This window comes from Rattus rattus, chromosome 1, assembly GCF_011064425.1.
Source record: "Rattus rattus isolate New Zealand chromosome 1, Rrattus_CSIRO_v1, whole genome shotgun sequence".
In the NCBI taxonomy this organism is placed as follows: Eukaryota; Metazoa; Chordata; class Mammalia; order Rodentia; family Muridae; genus Rattus; species Rattus rattus.
In genome coordinates, this window is record NC_046154.1 from 89,876,638 (window position 1) to 89,903,121 (window position 26,484).

A 26,484-nucleotide genomic window follows, 5' to 3' on the forward strand; every position below is an offset into this window, starting at 1 on the left:
AATATAAACAATGAAGATCTCCAGTCAGCCAGAGAACTCAGGGCAGCTGATATCTCAACTCTCCTAGTACTGACTCACAGAACACTCTGAAACCAAAGTGTCAGGGAGATGTGGGTCCCTGAGAAATCTAAGGAAAAGGATTTATTCTCATCCATTAAAAAACAAAGCAATTGACATCTTTCTAAATGACACCCCACTATGAGGGGAAAGCTTTGAAAAGCACAAGGGTACAAAAACCTTAGAAAAGTCAAGGGCTTAGGGTCAAGCATCTGAGGTCTTGCTCTCCAGTTCCTTCTTGACAGAAGCTCAGGGCCACCACCACGCATCAGTTGCATGACCTTGGGCAGTTGCTCGGGCCGTGACCTCATCGTGGCTAATATGAACATAAAGATCATTGTGCTTCCTCGCTCTGCAGGACTCTGAGCAGTCATTAGTTCCACGTGTGGACTAGCCACTTCAAGGGCTCCATGGGTGGTATCCATTATTGTCTTTAACCTGGAATCTATTCCCATGCACAGAACACTATCGAATGTTCTTACCCCCTTTTCCTTTTCTTTCTTTTTTTTTTTCTTTGCTAATGTAAGCACTATTTTACTTGTAAAATCTGTCATGTGGACTCGAGACCATCAAAGCATGTTGAGTTCATTTAAATTTTACTGCAAGGGTGAAAACAGGAGTCCTGGAGAGAGTGAGATAAGCTGCCAGGTGCATCTCTGGACAAAGTTGTGAGCTTTGTGAAAACAGCATTAACCTCCCAGATTCCGGAACAAAACGGAGCCTCAGAAAATGTGTTCATGGTTGCTTTATTGTGTTTGCTCTCAGGCTTCCCCTCATCCTTATCCAACTGCAGACATGCAACATGCACTTTCACATCCATCCTCATGCACATTCTCTAGACACAGTGTTCACCCCATACATAGTCATGCATATTCACACACACACACACACACACACACACACACACACACATTTACCCCTTGGATCATTTGGACTGTAAAAGAAGCAGGAGAAACCCAAAGCTGTGGCCTAGGCGCTGGCTCACCCAAACACAAGGGCTGGGCTTTCGGACCGCTCGACTACTCTTGCAGTGCTGATAGGAAGGAAGTCAGTCATTCAACCTCTCGGCCCACCTGAGTGTCTGCTCTCATTTCTGGAGGCTCGTTCACGGCTGTGCAGCAATGGCAAGCCAGGTGTCTGGCAATCACTGATTTCAAATGAAACCAAATCTTAGCATCTATTTATGTCTTAGTCGCTGTCCTGCTGCTGAGAGGAGACACCGTGACCAAGGAACCTCTGATAAAAGAAAGATTTAATTAAGGGTTTGCTTCAGAGGTTTAGTCCCTTCTCATCATGACAGAAAGCACGGTGGCACACATGGAGCTGAGGCTGGACCTGGGAGCTACATTCTGAAACTCAAGCAGAGGGAGAGAACCTGCTCCTGGCCTGGGCATTTGAAACCTCAAAGCCCACCCCCAGGAACATAGTTTTTACAACAAGCCTACACCTCCTATCCTTTCTAATCCCTTTTAAAAGTCTCCACTGCATCGCTGCTTCTCTGTCTTTTGGCTAAGATCAAGTGTAAAAGTCTCCACTTCCTGCCGACTAAGGATTCAAATATATGAGCCAATGGGGGTCATTCTTATTCTAATCACCACAACCTATTATTTATCCAGATGATTTTAGATACATATTACACACCAGGTTTTAAGAATCTGAGACCCAGGGGTACATAGGACAGACAGGTTCCTTGTTCTCCAGAAGCTAGTGAACTATAGACCAGGAAAGGACATTGTCCTAACAGGATGTGCACTGCCCTGCTACTGCTTCGGTTAGGAGACCTGGTTTTGACTTGCTTCACACTTTGAAATTCTATCTGCAGTTTAGTACAGATCATGTTTGCATTCTAGAGGGGGAATGGCATCCTAAACATGCGCAAATTGGATTCATTCATTTCTTAGATATTTATTGAGCCCAACTCTACTCTAGGCACTGGAGATGTTGGCAGCACACAAGAAAGACAATGTCTCATCCTTCATGCCCTGATTCAGTGAGATAGACAACTAAGAAATTCATTTTAAAAAAATTACTTCATTGAAGAAGCCAGTGGTCTGGGGAGATGTTTATAATACGATAACCTGAATAGAGGGGAGGGAACCATTCATTTTCAGGTCAGGGAAGAGGGCCTAACACAGAGACAAAGGCCCTGAGCACAGAAGAGGTTTAACCTGTCTCAAAACAGCAGAGATCTATCTCTTTCTGTAAGCTCCTCAGGAATGCAAGCTCTGGAGCGTAAGGCCCCTGCCTGTACCATTGACTTGGCATGGTTCATATGAAACTGCTGAGCAGAAGACAAGCACCTGATAAGCTTAGATTGGATGACTGAGCTGAATACATTAACTTAAAATACCATCAAGCCCATGGGACCACTCTGTTGATGACAGAAAGATTCTTCTTCTGAATTCACCAGAACATTTTAACAAGGGATTAAAAATCTTGATTGTTCAGACATGCTTCATGAATCTGCCTATAGCTTCCTCAGGTAAGAATCTTTTCCAAACTGGGAAGGAGTGGTCCAAACATTTAATCCCAGGACTTAAGAGGCAGAAGCAGGCCTATCTCTCTGAGTTCAAGGCCAGCCTAGTTTACAGAGAAAGTTCTAGGACAGCCAGGGCTAAACAGAAACCCTGTTTCAAAAAGAAAAGGAAAAAAAGAGAACCTTTGCCTGTCAAATCTTCAAACTTACCCCTTCAAGGACCTTAAACTCTGAGAAGGTGGGATTGAAACCCACCTTCTAACCATGGGTTAGAAAAGTTGGTAAAATGCTTACTGTGTCTGCATGTGAGGGCCATGTGAGGACCTTGTGGGGACCTGAGACTGATCTCCAGAACCTACAGAAAACCAGACACCTGGAACCTAGTGCTACAAACGAAGGAGGATTCCTGGGCTTGCTGGTCAGCCAGTTGAGTTGAACCAGAAAATCCCAGACTCAGTGAAAGACTTTGTATGTGTATATGTGTGTGTGTGTGTGTGTGTGTGTGTGTGTGTGTGTGTTAGACATATACATATACATTATACATATACATTACATGTGTGTATGCATCATACACATACACACACATATATATATGCATATATATTTACACATGATGGAGAGCAACTGAGGACAGCATCAAATGGCCTACACACACACACACACACACACACACACACACACACACACACACACACACAAGAGGAACTTGATAACATTCTTTTTATTCAAAGCAGTTGAACTTAATTCAGCAAATCCATATTTCTAGGGAAATTGCTGTCGTCAGATTTGTATTTATGGAGCAAGGTGGTGAATGCCCTGCTCCTAGAACTTCAGAAAGCAGTAATTATGCTGTGAGCCTCAGATCCTCTCTAAGACATCTTACAGATGCATATTGCATAATGTTAATTCACCAATTGCTAATGTACCTAAGACCATAGGCTGCACAGCTGGAGTGTCAATATGTTAGTAGCAGAGCCTTTTACTCAAATGAAATGTCAGGGTGGCGTATAGCTCAGTGGTACAGCACTTGCCTGGCAAAATTCAAGCCTTGGCTTCAACCCCTGCATCTTGAAAAACAATGAAATATCAGCAGCTTTTAAAATGCAGTGGGCAGTGGGCAGGATCCCAATCTACCATGGCACTGCCTAAGAATGCAACATCAGTAAGACAGGTATTGTGGGATTCTGCAAGTGAACAAATGTAACTGCTGGGCCTCTAGAAGGTCTCAACCCACATTTCCTTTAAGAATGTGAGCTAAAGGTGGTTCCATCATTAAAAGATACAAATGGATACTGCCCACGCAGCATGCTCACCAAATAGAAGATGTCCATTCACTAAACAACTAGCAGTCCCACTGGAGATATAAATGACCATGTTCATGAGTGGCTCTCCAGATTTGCGTCTTCCAAAGGAAGGCATTTTCAGAGTCCAAGATCCAATGCTAGATAAAATAAAGCTGTTCTGCTGAAGAATCATGGGAGACAATTCCAGGAGTTTCCTTCACTCCAGTGCAGCCTCCCCCAGTTTTCTCGACTCGTCTAGAGACAGAGTTTTGTCACCCATCCCTAAAATGAATGGCAGGCGTGGTCCTGCCCTACCTACTGCTGAGAGGGCCACCTGAAGGCTCATGTTGAAACATGGCTAGCTTGTAATTGGAGCTAAATGAAGAGGTGTGACCATGATGAAGTAGGGCATAGGGTGGCTCTTGAAGACAAAAACTGATTGGGCTTTCCATCCGTGGGAACAGTGTGGAGCACACAGAAACAGGGAGGGGAGCTGGTTATTTAGAGATGAGTTTGCTAGAGAGAGAAAAAGGCATAGAGCAGTGATGCAGGTTACATCCAAACAACTTAGAAAGCAGGCTTCAGACCTCCTGAGCTTGGCCTCCATCGGGAGAGTGCTGCAGGAACTAAACAGAAAGGCAAGCTGGAGCTTCTAGGAGACTGCTCTCTGCCAGCAGGCTTCCTGCCATGGTGACTCGCTGTGTTTTCCATTTACACACCATTTTATTTACCTCTGGGTGGAAGGGAATTGTAAAGAATTCAGAGATGGAAATGAATAGTTCTTTAGGTGACCGTGCAATGTATACAGCATGCCCAGTGGTTAGAACCTTCACAGTAAGCAAAAAAGATACGGGTCTGTGGACTTGGGAAGATGGTATCATAGTGGACGAAATAGGGAAGAACCCAACCACTACATAAAGACCAGAAATACAGTGGTGGAGTGCCATGTGGTAGTGTGAGCAGTGAAGAACCAACTACAGATCAAAGGGGACAAACACAGGCAGAGAGCGTAAGCTATAGGAAGGCTTTAACGTGAGTCAAGAGCAAGAGCTTGAGGGGTCAACAAAAAACCCAAGAAGGAGAGACGGATGGAAAGGGAAGGGGTAGGCTATAAGATGAGACGCAACAGCAGGAGGCAGATCGAAGAGATTCTGTATAAAGAAGAAGAGTTGGGCCACAGCCCATAGGCATTAAAGCTAAGCAAGGCATTGATGGAATCAGAGCTGTATTTTCAAAGATCAATATGTAGGCAGGCTGGAGAGCAGATTGCATTGCTGCAAGACTGGAAGGAAGGCCGACAGTTTGGAGATTTGTTCAGATGATTTCAGGCAAGTTTAGATGAGATTTTGCCCTATGTATGCAGCAAAGGGGGAGTGTTCTAAGTGTTGTGGTGATGCTGCTGGCAGACCACATGAAGTGGTACTGGGAAAGAGATGAGAGTTTGGCAGCGTGTAGAACATTGACACACCTGATAAACAGAGTCTCAATGTGGTGGTCACTGAGTAACAAGTACAGTTTATCATCTCTCATGATCTCATAGACCTTTTTCCACGCGGTACTGGGAAGGAAGTTGTGATGGTCACCTGACCCCCTCAATGACTGAAATTTGATGCTATCTACTGACTGGTGCTTAGCTTAGTCCATTAATCATTGCTTTTATATATGAGCTCCCCATACAGTTTGGAGATCTTAAGACATCTCAACTCTGGGGTGAAAAAAGTTCCAAGAAGGACCATAATACCTAGGCAGAAGCTGCAGGGATCCTTACAGACAGTTTCACAAGTCCAAGAGCTCTGTGTTTACTGTTTCTTACTGATGAAACTAAGGCCAGGAGCAAGGAATACAGTCATAGACTCAACCTTTCAATAACAGGGAGTTAGAAAGGAATATGTGGTCAGCTTTAAGCTTCCACGGAACTGTTGCCTGGTTAGAAGAGCATTGGAAGAAGAATTTTAAGTGACTCAGAGAGAAGAAAACTCTCAGATGATTCACAGTTGCACGTACTCAAGCTAAAATTAAAATGAAATCCCTCGTTTTACTAAGCTTAACTTCCAATTTATAAATCTACCAAAACTAAGCAATGTGAAGTAATAATTCAGTGATCATAAAAAAGAAAACAGTAGGAGAGCTATAAGAATACAGGAATTAAAAGTTACATATGGAGGTCAAAGAAGTGGATCCATGGTAAGAACATTTATTATACAAGCATTAAGGACCTGAGTTCAAATTCCCAGGATGCATATAAAAAGCTGACTTGGCAATCAATATGCTAACCCCAGCTCGGAGGGTGGGGAAGACAGGACAATCCCTAGGGCTTGCTGGCTGTCAGCCTAACTCCGGATGCAGTGAGGTACCCTGCCTCAAAAGAATGAGATAGAATGTAATAAAACAGGATACCTAACCACTAGCCTCCAAGGATGCACACGTGGGTGTGCTCAACAAACTACACCCCCACACACATAAACACGCCAAAGTTTGCACGTATAAAAACTGAGCTCTCCATAAGAATGTTGATGATTGAATAAAGTGCACTATGACAAAATAAATATTTTAAGCTTCCATGAAGCAAGATTTTTTTAAGATTCACTTTTATATTTAATTGTGTGTATATGTGTGTTCCTGTGTGTATCTGTGTGCACACAAGTGTGAATATCTGAAAAGACAGGAGGTATCAGGTCCTTGGTGCTGGAGTTACAGGTGACTATGAGCCTCCCATGTGGTTTTGGGTGCCAAACACTATCCCCTGCCAGAGCAGTGCAATCCCTTAACTGCTGAGCCATCTCTTTAGTCCCAGTGCAGATTTTTCTTTTAGAAAAACAAAACACTAGGAAACCTACTAACAAATCTGCCACTAAGGAATTCTGACAAACCAAGAAGAAAATCAAACATCTCGGGAAAAAAATGAACACAGAGTAAATAGACAAAATCAGAAAAAAAAATAGCCAATAAATATGTAACAAAACATTGAAACTTGACTGGCAGTCCAAAAAAATTCAAAACCAAAAATAAAAACACCAAAAAAAAAAATGTGTTGAGATGAGATTTTTCCAAATCTCTGACGGGAAGTGTTTTCAGTGAGTACCTAAGTCAGGCAAGAGACATGGGGAGATGGTACTGCCATACATCCCCACATCACATCACCACTGTACATCACTAGAGGATGTCTACTTAGGAACATGCCTGTCAGGGAAAAAGAGCACAGCAGTAGCCAACAGAAGTGCCAGCTGCATAGGATACAGTGTAGTTCTGAGAACGTATCTCATTTCCCTTATCACCAAACCTGGGCCTGTCCCCTCTGCTCTCTCTGAAGATTCTTATGCCACTTGGTCCTTCCATGGGAAATTCCTGCTTGCCATTCAAACCCCAGTTCAGGTGTCAGTTCCTCCAGGATCTGTCCCCAGATTCACTATTCTCCAAACACCAGCAATGCTGCCTCCCTCTACACCTTCTCAAGTCTGTGTTGCTGTCACACTGGAAAATAACAATCCAGGTTTCCGCAGGGCGATCTTTAGCAAGTCATTTAGATGTCTTTCTGTCTCTTCACTTAGAACTGAAGACCACAGCTATTCCAAACAGCTATTAGGAAGACCACAAAACACCACATTTCAAATTCTTTCTTCATCATTATCATTTACTAGAAAACTGGATCCCTAGTCTAGTTACCTCAGACATCTTAAATATTAAAACAGCCCATGTCTTTTATTATAGCTTAGTTCATTTTTTTAATTTCCATCTCATACAGCAGCTCTTTTCTCTGTGCCCTCATCCTCATTGTAAAGTTTAGGGTAAAGAGTGTTGAAAACTCTGGTGCCTATTGGTCCATTACTGTTCTTGTCCATTCCCTCTGTGCCCATTGGTCTATTACCCTTCTTGTCCATTCCCCTCTGCAGCCAGAGTGTGCTGTATCTCCTTGTTGCTCAGAATTCATTCACAGTCCTGTCCATAGAGGACTGTTAAGGACAAGCTGAGCTCTCCAGAAGGGAGACTCCAGAGGGTCCTCTGACTCTCAAGCTCTTGAAGTTCCTTCTAGGGACCAGATACAGACAGCTTCCTTAAAGAAGCAAGATATGATTCCTTAAGACTGCTATTTGGGAACCAAACTCTCCCGGCCCCCACTGTGTTAGATTCTATGGGGGTTTGAACACCCCACCCCATTCTCTCAACTGTTCAGTCTCTGGCTGGCCCATTATGCAGTCTCTGCCTACAAGAGGCCCTTCCTCAAATTTGTCCTCTACTTAAAAGAAACACTAACAAGTCTCAATCCCCAAGGAGTGAACTCCACACCCTGAAGGAAGATCCCGTCCACCCAGCATTTCCCTGGGGACCCAGGTTTCCCTCTCAGGTCTACCAGCTGTCATTTACTCCTTTCTCCAGACCAACCAGGAGCTCCAGGGTCTTGGGAGCACTACAGTTTCAGGTGTTCAGAACTTCTGAAAAGGGATAATCAGCCTCCTCCAGCATTTTGGAGAAGGTTAGAAAATGCTCCTCCCCGAGGAGGGGAAGAAGGAGACTTGATGGTCCACAAAATCAGTCTTCCTCTCACAAGACTTCTGACTCAAAGTTTCCTCTCTGTATCTCCCAGATAAAACCTCCACATGAGGAGGCCTTTGGCCTAGGACTTAACATCTCTCCCTGCAGTTTTAGCAGGATCTATTATCACAGCACAGTGTTCTCTCTACTACAATCCCAGCATACCTAATAACTTCCCATGCCAAAAAATATGTTCTGACTTGAACTATTTCAATCACAAAAAGGTAATAAGTACTTATCTCAGTCTGAGCGTTTTGTGGCACATTAAGCAGTGTCAATGAAAATAACACCAAGGACAGTGACTCTCCAAAAGGAAGGCTCTAGTCCAGAATATCAAAGCATTGTGTTGCCATTTATGGGTTCATTTTCTCTGTCAATTAAAGGATTAAAAGGCAAGGGGGAAATCTCCAGCACAACCAGTAGCAGCAGGGGAAGTCTCAGATATACATAGCAGGCAGAATCAGCAGGTAAAAAACACTTATTAAAGGTGAAGTGCACAGACACAGTTGGGGGGTTGGGGGGCCCTCAACAAAGCAGAGGAGTGACTTCAAAAAGGGATATCCAGTCTCTCCTGGAAGACTGGGGTTTTTAAGCATCATTGATGGACTGGAAAGAGGGTCTTCTTCCCCTAATTTAGAGTTGATCAGTTCAAACCAAAAAAGAGAAGGCCATATCTCTGAATAAATGTTCCTTGGTCCAGCCTTGAATTTAACTGGCCAGCTTGGACCATTCCTAGGGCAGAAGGGAATGCTGGGAGGAGGAAAAGCTCCTTTCTCCTACTCACATCCCTGCCAGGGCTCTATCATACCTCTAGTCCCACAACTGTAGTATGGAGCAGCAGTACCAGAGAAAATGGTGGGTGATTTCAAGGAAACAGTGGAAAACCAAAAATTTTAAAGAAAACCCCAAGAAAGCTTATGTAAGTTGTTTTGAAACAATTATCCCTGACTACCAGGATCAATAGTGAAGGTGTCCTGAGGCTAAATGAGTACAGGAAATGCCTGGGCAGGGATCCTTATAGAATTATCTTTGTGCAAGGCTGGAAATTCAGCACTTTTGTGGTAATTCCTGTTTTTCAGGCGTCAGTACACGGGGACCCTCCTTTCATGGCCTTCTCAGGCTGTATTTCATCAAGGTGCGACACTCCCAACCTCATTTGGATTCCAACCATTTTTATAATGGTTTCTGTCCTTGTATCAACTAGGAACCCCATTCACACAAGGAGCTGTCTATAGTTAAAGTCACTTTGATTTTATTTACTTTTAATCTTTGAGAATTTAACATGTGTATAGTGAAGTATGACCATATCCACCACCATCCCACCCCAGTTTCTCTGCAACTGCTCCTAAATCCCCCTCCAACTCATTCTGGGTCCCTCCCCACACTTCATGTCCTCTTCCCCTTTTTCAGGAACCCACAAATTCCAATTAGTGCTGAGGCAGAGAAAGTCTTCCTCAGTGAGAATTCTTTCCACCCACTCAGGGAAAAACAACAAAGAAAAAACTCTTTAATAATGGTATGCGTCCAGTTCTGGATAATGCTCAAAGAGGAACCAGCCATGAGTTGAAATCTTTACTAATTTATATAGATGTTAGGTTTATACATAACCTATATATTGTCTCCTTAAATCTCTCTCAGGTCCCAGGCCCAGCTTACACTTTGGACAATTTAAGTAGAGACAGGAGACTGTATGTCTGGCCACTCAGGCAGGTGGGAGATTTATAGAGAAAAGATACTATCAGAATTGCATCTTAACTACACCAATGCCATTCTTTTCAAATAGTTTTATCCAGGGACATCTTGTCCACTTGGAAGAATTATGCTTTTCCTGATAAGAGCACAGGGAACTTAATGGAAGGCCAGGACTTAATGATGGTTGTGACCAGTGCTGCCCCCATTAGAGGCCTGTTCTTCGATAAGAGGATCAGCCTAATGGCTGGTTGTAAGCCAAGATTGTCTCTTTTTGTTATGGGAATGGGATCTAACTGGTGGTTAATCATGGTGATCCTCTCCAAAATGGAAAGAAGTAGCCCAAAGTTAGTTTCCTTGCAGAAAGGGCACTGAACCTCCAAGTTATCCTGAGAAGAAGTTATTCTGGCAGAGAGATGGGGGTTCAGGAGTATGCAGTGAGTCTCAGAAACCAGAGATGAGAAGAAAATCAAAGGGCACAAGACTGAAGAGGTTGGTCCAGACACAAGGTGCCCCCTTAGAGCATCTGAATGAATTTGGGCTTTCTCTAGAAGGCCATGAGAACTTCAGACATGCTCAAAAGAGAAGAACTATGTTTGCTTTCCAATTTGAAAAGATCTATGGCTATACTCAGGAGCAAGGTAAGAGTTGGAGAAACCTGTAGGCTGCTTCTAATATGGGGGAAAGGTAAGGTAACAGTGGCCTGGACTAAAGCATTGGCAGACTGATGGAGGCATGGAAGAGCCTTGTAAATATTTTAAATACATATTGGCAAATGATAGAATGTAGAGGCTACAAGAAAAGAAATGTAAGCATCATGCATATTTTTGGCTTAAGCAATTGACTGCATGGCAGAATCACTCTCAGATCTATAAAGCCCCACAGAGGAAGGGAGTTTAGTTCAGGGGATAAAGAGATACCATCTTCAGTATCCTATGTTATGTAAGCTGAACAAGGACAATCATAGACATACTGAAGGGGAAGGGAGAAAGCCTATGAAGCCTTAGCCCTACCCAAACCCTACAGGTAGCTAAAGACTGCAGAGAGCACAGGGAACAGCCTTCCCCAGAGAAGAGCACAAGTTGATTATTCATCTAAATAGTCAAGCCTGAAACATACACACAGGTAACAGTACACAGACTGTAGGGTGTATCTATGCATTTTGAAATATGTATGTGTGTGCATATGTGTAAGTAACAACAATCAGTGAAAAACAGAGACCATGAATCTGAAAGAGAACAAAGAAGGGTATGTGGAAGAGTGAAGTAAAAAAAAATGATATAGTTATGTTATGTTATAAACTCAAAACAAAAGCATCTTTAAACCCCAGTGTTATTCCTATACCATTGTGCCTTCCTAGCAATACAGATAATAACATTTAATAACATTAATAAAGGCATGGTCTGTGAGTTGAAGGGCCATAAAGTCAGGAAAAAGTGGTACTAAGAAAAGACCCTCCAACTGTATGTGTGCATGTGCGTGCGTGTGTGTGTGTGTGTGTGTGTGTGTGTGTGTGTGTGTGTGTGCATATGTGTGTGCGTGTGTGTATGTGTATTGTTGTTGTTGTTGCTGTTGCTGTTGTTGTCACTGTTATGGATGGAATCATCCACATTTTGTAGGGGGTACATGAGCACATGTATCCATGCAGAAGGAAAGATCAACCCTGAGTGTGGTCTTCAAGAGGCATCCATCTTATTTTTTGAAACATTGTCTCTCACTTGGTCTGGAACTCACCAATTAGTCCAGGCCAACTGGCCAGTAAGCTCTAAGAATCCCCTTGTCTCCACTTCACCAGTGCTAAGGTCACAAGAATGTGCCACCATGCCCAGTTTTTTATACATGGGGACTGCATAAACTGATGACATGATTGCTCTATGGTATGGTTAAGGGGAAGGGTTTTATTATAGAAATAAGAGAGAGAACAGCTAGAAGAGCCTAGAGAAGAGATGCGAAATGGTATCGTGAACATGGCCAGCAGAGTGGACCTGACCAGGAGGTAGTCGCAGAGTATAGAGGAAGTGAGAGGGAGCGGAAGGGAGAGCAAAAGAGGAGAATGGTGTGGGCAAAAGGCAGAGATGAAGAGCAAACAGCCAAAGAGCAAGTCATAAAGATGAGTAGCAGGAGGGGATCCTATGAGACTTAGAAATTTAGGGAGGGGAGGGGTAAGAAGAGCTGAAAGAGCTAGGATGCCAGCACGGACTCTGAAATGCAGAACAGGCACTTCTGATACTGAGGGGCCTGGAGGCCATCTTGTACTTTGGAATGGTGGTAGGCACCATAGATTAAGTCTGCTCATTTGTCCTTCTGCAAATAATAAGGGAAATGGCATTCTTTTTGGTAGAGAGGAATCAGCTTCACCACTTCCTGAGAAATGCTGGCTTTTGTCCAGCTACCAGAAATTGGGGAAATGAAGTTTTCTTTGGACCTGACAGGTACTTGGGATGGAACGCAGGTTCTCCTGCATCTGCAAGAAGCACTTTACCACCTTAGCCATTTCCTTAGCCCTTTCTTCACAACTCTTTAAACATAATAATGATAATTTTACTTTATGTATATAAGGGTTTTATCTGTATTTATACCTATATTATATCCAGTGCCCAAGGAGGACAAAAGAGGGTGTCAGGTTTCCTGGAAGTGGGAGTATAGAGAGTTATCAGTTGCCTTGTGGGTGCTGGGATGGAACCCCAGATATTCCCAAAATAATATTTAATGTTCTTAAGTGCTGAGCCATCTCTCCTGACCCCTCTTGACAATTAGTAAAAACAGACTCCCATAAAATTAATGGGACACCAACAGGTCAAACTCACAAGACCAGCACTAAGCTGAATTTCTTTATATCTCTTGTAGAGCTCCCACTTCCACAGTAAAAGAAAATCCAAGTGCTGTCACCCATGGTCATCTCTATTCACCTCAAATTCCCCAGCAGGCAGTTAGGACCTGAACTTCCTTTATCTTCACTACACAAATTGCCAGTCCTTTGTCCATGGTTAGTGGTTGCTGTATGTAGGAAGGTAGCATCAGGAAGAGTAGTATTTCCCCACCTACTCTCTAGGCCTCAGCTCATACAGTTCTGTGGCAGCTGTGGTCTTGGTAGCACAGCGATGTCCACTGGCCCAGGCTTCTTCAAACCCTCATACAAAACAGAAGTAACATGTCACCATCATGTCTATGCTCATAGCTGGGCCTACTTCACCCAGTGCCTGTCACTTCTCTACTCTTGGAGTCTTCAGGCCTCAACCTTCTGACCCTCTGCACAAACCTGATCAACCACTGGATGTACTATAGGTCCATCACTACACCATACACAGTGGAAAACCCAGTGCTGAAGCAGTCACATAGTGGAGTTTGTGTGTAAGGCCCAAATGAAAAGAACAAATTAAAATGTGAGGAAACAGGGCTGGCATGGTGGTGGCTTAGTAATTGCTGCCAAGCTCAATAACCAAAGTTTAATATCCGGGGCCCACATGGTGGGTGGAGAATATTGACTCCCACAAGTTATCCTCTGGCCTTCACATGAAAACTACAGCATAAGCATGTGTGCATATGAGTACACGTCCATGTATAAATAAATACAGTGTTTTATCTTAAATATGAAGAAATCAACAAACACCTTTCACTGCTTTATAGAAACTTTCCATTTGGCATCTCATCCCATCCTAACACAAACTATAAGAATGAAATTATTATCGATATTTTATGTAGAGTAGAAGAAAACCAACCTAGCTAAAACCAGCAAGGCTTGGACAAACATGTGTTCTCTACTCCGTATGACTATAAGTTTGAGTCCTACCTAAAGAAGTATTGTTTCTATAGAAAACTACATATCTGTCTGTTTATTTGTCTGTTTCTATCTCTCTATCTCTTTATCTCGATCTATCCCTATCTCTCTATCTCTATATCTCTATATCTCTGTCTCTATATCTCTGTCTCCCTTCCATGTCATGTCATATCAGAAGAGCCCTGGAAGCTAAGTATTGATCACAGTGACTTGTTTTAACCTGACTTCCTGGATCTTGGCACAGAAGAAGAACTTCACTCCCATCAGACCTTGAGTAAGTAAAACATAAGAATCTACTAGAGTAAGGCACCAAAATTTAGAGAGTTTTTGTACTATTTTAGCTAGCAACAGTTAACAAATTCAATGTGCTCCAAATACATCAAATTGCCTGTGCAAAGTTAATCAACTACAATTAGTAAAAACAGACCAAATGACATCCTGCCTTATTTGAGGCTGATCCCTCACACATTTCACCTCTGTGTTTGTGTGGTCTGGGGAAGTTTTCTAGAGGCAAATAAGCAACTTTAAATGGCCATTTTCTTGTAGATTTGTTGTGTACATTAAATGATTTAACACATTGAAAATAACGCTCTACAGTTACTTTCAAATATTAGCTGTTGCTAACCACTGGAAAATCCTCAATGACATATGTGTTCATTGTAGTGCCATTCATAATGGTGAAAAATGTGAACTTCTGAGACATTACATCAATATCAAAACTATTGTATATGTGGAAAGATAATATTAATAGATGTCTTTTAAACAAAATAGGACATATATGTTATCTGTAAGGAGAAGTATAAATTATTGTTGAATTGAGAAAATTGAGTCATGTGGTACAAGATGTGATATTATGTATATATAGAGATGGACAGATGATAGGTAGGTAGGTGGACAGATGATAGGTAGGTAGATGACTGATAGATAGATAGATAGATAGATAGATAGATAGATAGATAGAGATAGATAGATAGATGATAGATAGATAGATAGATAGATAGATAGACAGACAGACAGACAGACATACAGATGTGGGACCGTGAAAGGCACCCTGGTTCCTGGTTGAGGTAAAGCTAGAAACCCCAGTGACCCAAAAGTACAGTAGGTATTTCCCCTGACTCCCGGGAAACCAGGCCCCTATCACCAGCTCTCCATAAATTTGTGGCCACCAGTCATGTAAGGGCAATGCCTCACACCCCTCCACATGTGGAGGATGTGACCACAGGTCACGTAGGCTCAAGACAGATTTCCATCATAATGAGGTACCTAAAGGCCAGTACACTTAACCAATTAACTTTCCTTCCCAGACACTCCTCCCTGCAAAAGCTATTTAATCTCAGGCCCACTCTGAGAAATGGAGTATGCTTTTATTCATCCACTTTCCACCATGATAATAAATGCCTTAAAACCATGAACTGTCTCTTTTTATCTGGATTCACCATGGGGAGACACAGAGAAGGCTTTCGCCTACAGAGCCACCATTTAATCTTCCGTAGAAGGCTTCGCTCCCAGCCACAGCCACCAAGCCTGAAGCCCTCTGCCTTTAAGCCTAGGACTCGATCCCCGCGGGACCAGCTGGAGCCCCCCAACCACTTTCTCCCTCAGCCAGGGCCTAGATCGAGCCCTACGGGCCCCCACTCCATTCTCAGCTTTTCTCTGGCTTCCAGTGCCACCTGGATGCCCAAGAGCCTGAGAACCCAGTGGCTCAGGCCTCCTTGCAGGCCCAGGGACTCCTGAGCCAGCTCCAGGGGTGCACTCAGTTCACAATTCCGTGTCCTATGGCTTCCTACAGCCCAACACCCTCCTGGTGATGGTGACAGCATGAGGTAAGCAAGGTCAAACTTCCTGCATCCTGCCTTCCCAAATAACCATGCCCTGTGGTGGAAGCAGACAAGGGACCCCAATTAACCATACAGATAGATAGACTAAGATGATAGAAAGAAAAAAAGTAAAAAAATAGATGAATGATAGATAAATATATAGATTATACATACATACATACAGGATAACTACATAGATCAATCATAGATAGATAGATAGATAGATAGATAGATAGATAGATAGATAGATAGATAGATATTAGATAAGAAAAGGAAGGAAGGAAGGAAGAAAGAAAGAAAAAAAAAAAAAAAAAAAGAAAGAAAGAAAAAAGAAAAAAGATGATAGATGAAACTTAAGACTCCCTTGGTATATCCAGGATTGCTATAAAAAATATGCCATGTGCTAGACAATGCAGTCTTTAAAGGCAGAGCAAAAATTCTCATGGATTCAAATGGCATAGAATTCCCACCAGATGAATGTTTCCTCCCTAAAACACAAAATGGTAAGACACTGACCTGTTTTTGAAATCCTGAATAATGTGAGATCACCGAAAAATCCATAAGCCAGATTATTTTAAGGCTTTAGTAGCCAGAGTCATAAGACTTTAAGCACCTGGAGGGTTATCATTCTGGGATTTAACTGGCAGCGACTACTGGAATCCTCTGCTTCTCCTGGCAGTAACCCCACTACCGGTGGCAGCAGTCATCAACGGCCAGGAACTACCTCAGAATAAAGGGTGTGCATTGGAAGTAAAGACAACCTTGAACTGGACAAGCTCAAATAAGGAATAAAATCAGGCTTTGACAGTGTCAAGGTGTTTCACCAGTTCTTTCAAAAGAAAATGCAATCCATTTTGGAGGAAGGTAATGTCATGCAGCTTCTGCCACTTCCACATCCAGTGCCTGATGTCACATGAAAAAAATTTTAAATGGACAAAAAAAATAGATTCAAAGACATTCATATATTGAATTTATGGGTAAAGATTTGACGAGACAGTTTTAGTATTTTGGGGTAAATAAAAGAATAATTGGAAGGATAAAGAATTTCAACATAGAACAATCTGTGGAAAGGAACCAAGCAAGCCTAGAAGTAGAAAATCTATTTGAATTAAAACATTTTGTACGTGTCAACAGCAGAACGGGCACAAGAGAAGATAGGTCAATAAAACACATAAGGATAAGGGCTAGGGTGTGGCTTTGCTGGAAGTGTTTAAAGCTAGCCTAAGATACATGAGACCATGCCTCAAAAAAATGGAGTGGCGTGGAATAGGGGAAAGGAAGTTGGGAAAGATGAGGGGAGGGAGGAGAAAAGGAAAGGAGGGAGGGAAAGAGAGAGGGGGAAAAAGAAAAGAGAAAGAGAAAGAGAAAAGGTGAAATTGTGAGGTATAGAGGGGTAAAATACAAGAAACTGGAGGGAAAGAGGGTGGTGGGTTGGATCTAAATAAATTAGATGTAGGCATGAACATTAAATAAAATACTTAAGTTTTAAAATCTCACGTTTATCAAGAGTAACTTCCCAGAAGTTACACCCGTAGCAAGCAAGTTTGAACACTGATCCTAGAGGACGCGCCTGACTGTTGCTCCACACCACATTCTGGTCGGAAAGGATAAAACCAGTCCCAGCCAATAGATGTCAAAGTCTAGCAAAGGAATTGCAGATGGAATCTCCTTTGTTTGACTTAAAATGAATACCGTTGCGTTGTTCAAGCCATGAGGCAAGCAGACAGAAAGCCTCTGTGAAGGCTGAGCAGGTGTGAGGCGCTCCTCACCCTGAGGCTGCATCTATACAATCCTCCACATGAACATGCAAGGGGACATCAGCTTTATGCCAGGAAGAGAAGAGGGACTTTGGATAAGGGTTGAGCGAGCCATCAAAAGGAAGAGAGCATAGAGAGTGCCAAGCCCTTTCTCCCTAAATCTAACCTTCTGTCCCTGTTCATACCCTTGCCCCTGTGGTTTATTCACTCAAACATGATTGAACACGTTCTCTATGCCAACCACTGTTTGAACCTGGGGACTCACTAGAAGTTTTTAATTCCCTAATCAACAGTGTCTCGGGGATTTTACCTGCAACTGTCTCTTTCAACTCCACTGGATGCTGTTGGCTACACTCGCCATATTCTGTTCTGAGAGGGGAGACTGGTAGGGTAATATGGAAGAAAAAGCACATCCAATGCAGGCTCTGGCCTCTGGGTGTCTATTGAGAAATGTCAGGCCTGACCTAGATCTGGATAGTGCCCCGGGAGACTCAGGTTCCCCTCTCCTCTGTGGTCTTGAGGGCCTACTGGGTCTCGGTTATCTATTCTATATGGCTTGTGATGATGAGGGTCCCCAGGATAGCTCTCTGCCATCCAGGCTTCTTCCTGGAAGGAGATAAAAGGACCTGTCCTGATGCTGTTGATGTCCTTTATTCCCACAGGGGAATCAATAAACCAGGAGTGCTCCCAGCACTCAGATGTACCTTCAAGCTTTGGAGCCTTACCCTGTGATGCTTTCTATGCCATCTCTTCTCTGCACATCACCCTCTCCCAATTGGCATTGGCCGGATAGCATAGAAGCAGCATCCAGAACCCAGCATGAGCCTCATCTGCCCTGGGATCACCCTTAATTCTCTCCAAAAGTGATGCTTTCTCCATATGTCAGTCCAGAGAAGCAAAGTGAAAATTGAACCCAAACTGCATGTGCATGAGTGAGGCCCAAAGGAAGTTTCCACCGTTCTCTTCCAATCTAGCCAGGACCCCTCAAATGCACTCTCTTCCCTCACTCCATATAGTTTAGCTGTCATCAGAAGAGGAGCATCCTCTCTTCACAGTGTAGAAGAATATGGTTCAAATACACTGATCTTGCCTGTGCCTCTAGGAAATGCTGGGCTATAAGATGTAAAGATTACCATTAACCCCAACATAAGTGTTTACTCACCCCAAACTATAATCCATCTACTGGTCCCAGAAAAAATAATCATTCTATGTAGTGATTTGTCTTCAGGAATATTGTAAAGATTACAGAGAATAATTGAACAATGATAGATGCTCTTTAAAGTTGCTGATCAGAAATGGCCTGCCAGGGCTACATAAACTCTCAAATGTTTGCTGCACATGCATAAAGACCAGAGTTCAAGCCTTAGAACTACAAAAGTACAAAACAACAACAAAATGACCACAGACATTAGGCATTGTAGCCTATTTCCATAATCCCAGCACTGAGAAAGTGGAGATAAGATGACCCCTGCAGTCAATAGCTAACCAGGCTAATCTGATCAGTGAGCTCCAGGCCAATGAATGACCCTGTCTCAAAAAAATAAATAAATAAAGTGGATGGATGCTATGGTGATTTGAATGAGATGGCCTTCATAGGCTCATATTCTTGAATATGTAGTGCCCAAAGGGAGGAACTGTTGGGAAGGATTAGGAGGTGTGGCCTTGTTGGCGAAGGTGTGTCAACTGGGGGTAAGCTATGAGGCTTTAAAAGCTCATGCCACTCCAGTTAGCTCCCTCTGCTTCATGCTTGTGGATAAGGATATAAGACTTCCATGCCATACCTGCCTGCCTGCTGCCATAGTCCCTGACATGATGGTTATGGACTCACCTTCAAAAACTATATGCATGCATGTGGATAAAACAATAATAGTCAGAGAACAAAAGGTCCACAACTTGAGACAGCGTTGTTGAGACAAGGGAAGAGTTGGAGGGACAGAGAGGTGGAAATTATGTAATTACAATACTCGCACATAAAATTCTCAAGTTTTTAAATAAAATGAATACAGCTTAACAAGTTAAATTAATGTATTAAAAAGTAAAATAAAAAGTTATAATGAATGAAAGAAATGCCTCCCATGAGCAGCTGAGCTGACAAAGTAGTACATGTAAAAAGAATTGCCAAGGATGCCAAGTACTTGCTGGTAGGAGCCTGATATAGCTCTCCTTACAGGCTCTTCCAAAGCCTGATAAATACAGAGGCAGATGCTCATAGCCAACCATTGGACTGGAAACGGGGTCCCCAGTGGAGGAGTTAGAGAAAGGACTAAAGGAGCTGAAGGAGTTTGCAATCCATAGGAAGAACAACAATATCAACCAACCAGACCCCATACATACACAAAAGCTCCCAGGGGCTAAACCACCAATTAAAGAGTACACATGGAAGGACCCATGATTCCAGCCACATATGTATCAGAGGATGGCCTTGTCAGGCATCAATAGGAGAGGCCCTTGGCCCTGTGAAGGCTCAGTGCCCCAGTGTATAGGGATGACAGGGTAGGGAGGTGGGAGGGAGTAGGGGTGAGGTGGGATAGGGAGTTTCCAGAGGGGAAACCAGAAAAGAGGATAACATTTGAAATGTAAATAAAGAAAATATACAATCTATGTTAGTCAGACTTGTCATTACCATGACAAATGCCTAAGAAAAATAATTCAAAAAAGATTTTTTTTTTAGAGTTTTTTTACCTTTTATTGATATTTTTTTTTCTTTTTTTTTTTTTTTTTATTAACTTGAGTATTTCTTATGTACATTTCACCAGTGTTATTCCTTTCCCTTTCGGACAAACATCCCCTTCCCTCCCCCCCTTCCTTATGGGTATTCCTCCCCACCCTCCCCCATTGCCAGCCTCCCCGACAGTCCCTAGTTCACTGGGGGTTCAGTCTTAGGGACCCAGGGCTTCCCTTCCACTGGTGCTCTTACTAGGATATTCATTGACAGACTACCCAGATTGTCTCAGGTCAGAGTCCAGGGTCAGTCCATGTATGTCTTTGCAGGTAAAAGAAAAAGAAGGCTTAGTCCCTGGAAGCTCTGGTTGCTTCTCTAACAAAGCATTGTTGTACATATGGGGTCTCAGCCCCTTCAAGCTCTTCAGTTCATTCTCTGATTCCTTCAAGCAAGGTCCAAACCTTCTCAGTTCAGTGGTTTGCTGCTGGCATTAAAACAAATATTTCTCAGTCCTCTGTATTTGCTGAATATTCTGGCTGTGTCTCTCAGGATCGATCTACATCCACAGGCTCCTGTCGGTCTGCAACTTCTTGCTTCATCCATCTTGTCTAATTGGGTGGCTCTATATGTATGGGGCCACATGTGGGGCAGGAGGCTGAATGGGTGTTCCTTCAGTCTCTGCTCTAAACTTTGCCTCTCTATCCTCCCTGCCAAGGGTATTCTTGTTCCCCTTTTAAAGAAGGAGTGAAGCCTTCACATTTTGATCATCCGTCTTGAGTTTCATTTGTTCTAGGCAACTAGGGTAATTCAAGCATTTGGGCTATAAAAATAAATCAGAAGTTATCAGTGAGTGCATACCATGTATGTCTTTCTGTGATTGGGTTAGCTCCTCAGGATGATATTTTCCATCTGGTCCAACCATTTGCCTCTTTCGTGTTTCAAAAGTCGTTGTTTTTGATAGCCGAGTAATATTTCATTGTATAGATGTACCACATTTTCTGTATCCATTCCTCTGTTGAAGGGCATCTGGGTTCTTTCCAGCTTCTGGCTATTATAAATAAGGCTGCGATGAACATAGTGGAGCACGTGTCTTTTTTATATGTTGGGGCATCTTTTGGGTATATGCCCAAGAGAGGTATAACTGGATCCTCAGGCAGTTCAATGTCCAATTTTATGAGAAACCTCCAGACTGATTTCCAGAATGGTTGTTTTTCAGTCTGCAACCCACCAACAATGGAGGAGTGTTCCTCTTTCTCCGATCCTCTTTTGCATTTGCTGTCACCCTGAGTTTTGATCTTAGCCATTCTCACTGGTGTGAGGTGAAATCTCAGGGTTGTTTTTTTTGCATTTCCCTGATGACTAAAGATGTTGAACATTTCTTTTACATGGTGTTTCTCAGCCATTGGCATTCCTCAGCTGTGAATTCTTTTGTTTAGCTCTGAACCCCATTTTTTTTATAGGGAAAATGAATTATTTGTCTCCCTTTCATGGTCTAACTTTTTGAGTTCTTTGTATATTTTGGATATAAGGCCTCTATCTGTTGTAGGATTGGTAAACATCTTTTCCCAATCTGTTGGTTGCCGTTTTGTCCTGACCACAGTGTCCTTTGCCTTACAGAAGCTATGTAGTTTTATGAGATCCCATTTGTCGATTCTTGATCTTAGAGCATAAGCCATTGGTGTTTTGTTCAGGAAATTTTTTTGCAGTGCCCAAATGTTCCAGTGTGATGCTTCCTAGTTTTCTTCTATTAGTTTGAGTGTGTCTGGTTTGATGTGGAGGTCCTGATCCACTTGGACTTAAGCTTTGTACAGGGTGATAAGCATGGATCGATCTGCATTCTTCTACATGTTGACCTCCCAGTTGAACCAGCACCATTTGGGGAAAATGCTATCTTTTTTCCATTGGATGGTTTGGGCTCCTTTGTCAAAAAGTCAAGTGACCATAGGTGTGTGGGTTCATTTCTGGGTCTTCAATTCCTGTACATTCCATTGGTCTATCTGTCTGTCTCCATGTACCAATACCATGCAGTTTTATCACTATTGCTCTGTAATACTGAATGGCCCCTCTGGAAAGGAGTTCAGGGGATAGCATTCCCCCTGAAGTCCTTTTTATTGTTGAGGATAGTTTTAGCTATCCTGGGTTTTTGTTATTCCAGATGAATTTGCAAATTGTTCTGTCTAACTCTTTGAAGAATTGATTGGTATTTTGATGGGATTGCATTGAATCTGTAGATCACTTCAAAATGAGATTTATTTTGGTTCACAGTCTTAGGGTTTACAGTCTATGGTCATCTGGACTCTGTTTCCGGGCCACAGTGAAGCAGAACTTCACAGCAGGAAGGTATAGTGGAATAAAGCTGTTCATTTCATGCTGGTCAGAAAACAAGGAGCAAAAGGAAGAGGGCAGAGACTATAAAAGACCTACTTTTCCCCAGGAACATCACCTTCTATAGTGTCCAGCTCCTGACAAAATAGGACCCCAGTGAGGACCGCGCCTGCAACACAGGAAGGAGCCTATGGAAACACTTCACCATCAATGACACAGCATCATGATTTTAGTCCTGAGGACTTGCTCCTGGACTTCTCACAGCATCTGCAATTTCCCAAAGTACTTCATTATCTTTATTCTAATGCCTGTTCCTTCTCAGCAATTTCATGCATCACTTAATGACATCTCCTTATGGACAGACTACCCAGATTGTCTCAACACACATGTGGATCCCCAGGTTACTCTGAAAATAATTCTCATCCTGAGAAAAATTTCTGCATAAAAAAAGAAAAGAAAAGAAGAAAAGAATCGTCAAGCCCTGTGTGACTTTTTCATGCATTCTCCAACAAAGAAAACCAGGCTCCTTGGAACAGGTATGGTATGGAGAGGCGACAAGCTGTACCTGCAGCACACTGTAGTATGTAAAAGTAAAGAAAGGGGGTGGGGGCAATGGGGTATGTCCAAGGGACATAATAGCCAACTAGGCAAGCAGTCAGTGACCAAACCTGGAGCAACCTGGACACCAAAATAAATGCAGTAGGATTGAATAGTATTGGATTATAATCCAAAATATAAAACAAATATTTCTCAGTCCATCTTAGTACCAATAACTGGGTGAATACATATTAAAAATGGGGAGAATAGACAAATAGACCTTTGCAAGTACTTTCTGCAGGCATTCTGCTGTCGAACAACTAGAATGGAACTCTGTAATCCTTCTGAGACGGCCTGAGCACAGTGACTTCCCTCTACAGAGCAGAGTGTAGATAAGTGGGAAAATCCAGGCTGGTGTCACACAAGTCGAATCCTGTCAGTCAGGAGGCAGAGGTGTGAGGATGGTGAGCTCAAGGCCAGCAAACCGTCAGTGTCCCTATGGAGCTGATGACATCAGCAACTGGGTAAAAGTCCTCTCCAAGTCCACGGCTTTCATAACCAAATGGATAGGGCGTGTTGTCAACTTTAAATCTTAAAATAAGCATTCATTGCTATGATTTTTTTACATGTACCTCATAAGAGGTCTAGGAATTAACAACGGCTGCTTTAAAACTAATAATTTCCATTTATTTAGTTAAGGAATCAAGTTTCTTTGCAGAAACCTATGAAAATGAAATCAGAAGTATAATGGGCTGTGCTGTCTGCTCTTTCCAGTGTTCACAGCCCTCGAGAGTACTCACATCTGTTTTCAGAGCCCCCTCCTTCTTACTTGGGGGTCCATTTCATGTTCCGTGTTTGTCAAAATGCACAGTGTGTCTTTTTGTGTTCTAACCATCCTGGTGTCAACAACCATAATTAAGAGAAAGAATAAGAATAATGCCTTTTAGGCTATAACCACATGAAGTTAAATTTTCCACCTTTCTACATATTGTTGTGGCTGAGCAGTGGCAAGGTGATCAGTAAGCTTTCAAGTAGAAAGCACACATTAGAAAGACCAGGGACCAGAATATGAGGAAAGAAATAATGGAAAATTTCCAACTGTTACAGAGTTTGGGAGATGGAGAGTGTTAGCTACTGTAATATCGAGGTAGTCACATTCAATCGGATGTGGTTTTAACAGTGATTCTATGGCTTTATTTATATGCTGACATGTGCAATGTGCTAGAAATTATATCCTTCATATCCATATATACCTGTGATTAATGGTTTTTTTCAGGGATAATTTACAAAGTACAGGGATAACATACAAAGAAACATATAATTTTCTGAACTTCTTTTGAAGAGAACTGTTCGCCTCCCCGTAGCCTTTATCCTTCCGTTCCTTCCATCACAGCTGTAGGGAGGATGCCCAGCTGAAAGCATTCTTTTGAAGCTTTCTGCAGGTGCATGTGACAAGGCCTAAAGTACTCTTCCTCTGTTACATGGACGTGACCGTGATGGCTGGACCTCAGGCACTGAGAGGTCCAGTACCAAGGACAGAGAGAATCAGGCTCTCCACATCAGCTCAAAGGCCAACCCAGATTTCTTTTTTATACAGAGGAAAATGAATCCATGTATGTTTATTTTCATGTCAGAGTTTTCTGTCATGCATGACTGTCTAGCTCTAAATGTGGGTATTTACAACAGACCACAATGGGATCCTTACTGTGTGTATCCAATACACAGGTATTTTTTCTAAGAGATAGACTAAGAAATAGATATTCAGTAGAAATGCTTTGAGACCATTGCAAATGCTCTCCTTCACAAAGGCTGGTTTATGTTCACATCAAGAGTATATGAGGGCTCTCTGTTCCTCCCTGTTCCAGAGACAGCCACATCTCACCAGGTACCAACCTCATTCTGCCTGACAAATGGTGAAGGTAATTTTATCCCAGTGTGAATGGATTTAGCTTTAGTAGTTCTCTCAGGTTTTTGGGATCCAAATGCCTTCATATCATCTGGCAAATGAGATTTTGACTCAACAACCCCTTCATTGACCCCTCACCTCTTTTGTTGTCTACATGGTCCAGTATGAACTCTACCTATATTGAAATACAATGGCACAGTCAAGGCTGAGAATGGGAAGCTTGTCATCAACAGGAAGTCTTACCATCTTCCAGGAGGTATCCCGAATTCCCTATTCTTTCCAACATCAAATGGGGATGATGCTGGTTTCAGCATCTGAATAAATCATGGAGTTTTGTTCTTTCACCACCATGGAGAAGACCAGATGGTTTTTCCCTTGAAGGGGGAACCAAAATGAGTCATCATCTCCACCTTTTGATGTGGATGCCCCCATGTTTTGTGATAGGTTTGCATGAACCATGAGAAATATAACAAGTTCTAACTCAAGATTGTCAGCAATGCATCCTGTACAACCAACTGCTTTGTCCCCCTGGCTAAGGTCATCCATGACAACATTGGCGTTGTGGAAGGGCTTAAGACCACAATCCATGCCATCACTGCCACTCAGAAGACTGTGAATGGCCCCTCTGGAAAGCTGTGGAGTAATGGTCATAGGGCTGCCCAGAACATCATCCCTGCATCCACTGGCGCTGCCAAGGCTGTGGGAAAGGTCATCCCTGAGCTGAACAGGAAGCTCACTGGCATGACCTTCTGTGTTCCTACACCCAATGTATCCATGTGGATCTGACATGCCACCTGGAGAAACCTGCCAGGTATGATGACATCAAGAAGGTGGTGAAGCAGGCATCCAAGGGCCCACTAAAGGGCATCCTGGGTTACACTGAGGACCAGGTTGTCTCCTGTGACTTCAACAGCAACTCTCACTCTTCCACTTTTGATGCTGGGACTGTCATTGCTCTCAATGACAACTTTGCAAAGCTCATTTCTGGTATGACAATGAATACAGCTACAGCAGCAGGGTGGTGGACCTCATGGCCTACATGGCCTCCAAGGAGTAAGAAACCCTGGACCACCCACCCCAGACCAGCAAGGATACTGAGAGCAAGAGAGAGGTCCTCAGTTGTTGAAGAGTCCCCATCCCAACTCGACCCCCAACACTGAGCATCTCCTTCACAATTCCATCCCAGACCCCCGTAATAACAGGAGGGGTCAAGTGAGCCCTCCCTACTCTATTGAATATCATCAATAAAGTTATGCTGCACCCCCAAATAAAGAGTATATGAGATTGAAGAATTTTATACGTCTTCACTGGCACTTTTTCCTTAAATGTTACAGCTGGTAGAAAGAAAAAAGGCTAGTTTTCACTTTTTGATAGCAAAGCTAAACTTTTTCCTGTTTATCTGCCATTGTTGGAATTTTTTAATTTAATTAAGAAAAAATATCTTAGACATCTCTTTGAGGTATTGGTCAAGGATACCCCAGTGGGCTCTAAAACAACACAGGATATTTGGCAGCTTTCTATAACTACATGGTAAGACCTGAAATGTTGGAGATATCATACACTTTGACTGCAGAACAGCAAGAAATGGATCTCATACTAACCTATAAATTTCCTTCCTACTGGCTAGCTTTCACAGAGCTAGACTGTGTTGTAGAAGCTGCTGG

General features: G+C 42.7%; 1 pseudogene; it reads left to right on the plus strand.

The window, feature by feature from the left end:
* The first annotated feature begins 10,627 nt into the window (after nt 1–10,627).
* On the plus strand, nt 10,628–25,877 carry LOC116897435 (annotated as a pseudogene).
* The last annotated feature ends 607 nt before the right edge of the window (nt 25,878–26,484 follow it).